Source organism: Myotis lucifugus, unplaced genomic scaffold, assembly GCF_000147115.1.
Source record: "Myotis lucifugus unplaced genomic scaffold, Myoluc2.0 scaffold_3, whole genome shotgun sequence".
In the NCBI taxonomy this organism is placed as follows: Eukaryota; Metazoa; Chordata; class Mammalia; order Chiroptera; family Vespertilionidae; genus Myotis; species Myotis lucifugus.
The window spans coordinates 17,931,599-17,932,720 of NW_005871051.1; positions in this window are offsets into that span (position 1 = coordinate 17,931,599).

Below are 1,122 nucleotides of genomic sequence, written 5' to 3' on the forward strand. Positions count from 1 at the left end.
CTTTGTGCACAGTCTTGTTGTAGTTATGCCTTGATTGTTTTAGGTATCACTGGGAGGAATCGACCTCCAGGCCAATTGGCTGTGAGAATCAGCTGTGTCTGCAGTGGGAGAACTTCTGTGCTGAAAACACCCTTCTGGGGCAAGACTTGCTTCAAGTGAGTACCAAGTGGGGCTTTGGTACTCACCGAGTCTGCCCCCTGAGTGTGTTCCTTATGAATCTGAGGAGTTGTAATCTGGATGGTCCCACTCTGACCACTGGGTATACTGGCTCTTGGATCTAAGGAGGTGCTAATTAAGCCTCTTCCTGAGGTTACCCAGCAGGAGCTACGAAGAGATATGCAGATTCCCCTTCCTTTTTTGGGGGTTTGGGGGTGCCCAGATGAGGCCCAGCTGTAAAGCAATGCAAGCTGCTGTGTTGCCTTGGGCCTTCTCTTGGAAGTTCTGGGTCTGTCTGGCCCAGCTGCAATTTGTTAGGTAATTTTCAGGTTGCAAAGGACCCGGGCATTCATATGCAAAAGCATTTGCAGCAGCCTGGATGGGGCGGGGTCTCGGAATCAACAGAGCGGAGCAAGCAGCTATGGCTGATTCTCAGCCCTGCCCTAAGGGGCCGTGGCGCGTCTCAGTGTCCCAGTAATTGCTGCCAGCACCTCTGAGGGAAAGCCGTCCTCAAGTTCCGAGCTCTGCCTGCTGCCAGACCGTCCAGTTTTCTCCCCATATGAGCCCTGGGACCCCAGAGATTTCCCGGAACCGGAGTTCAGAGCAGTCGGGAGCTTGTGACTCCCTCCCGATTCAAAAAGACAGCCGTGTCTTCAGGTGCCAGCCCCTTTCCCCGCGCACTGGAGCCTCCGTACCTCTGCACTTTACTTTCGTAGCTCCTCTGAGTCTGTGTGCTCTTCTCTTTCCTTCTAGTTGTAGAATTTCCACTCAGCCAGCCTTCCTGTGGTTCTGGATGATGACCATTCTGTCTTTTAGTTGTATTTTTGAAGTTGTTGTCGGAGGCAGCAATTTCCCGTGTTTACCTATGCCGGCCATCTTGGGTTTCTCCTGCACAGCATTATGTTTCAAGGGACCTGGCGTATATGGCAGACTGGTTCTTCATACAGTGGGGCCTTGACTTATGAG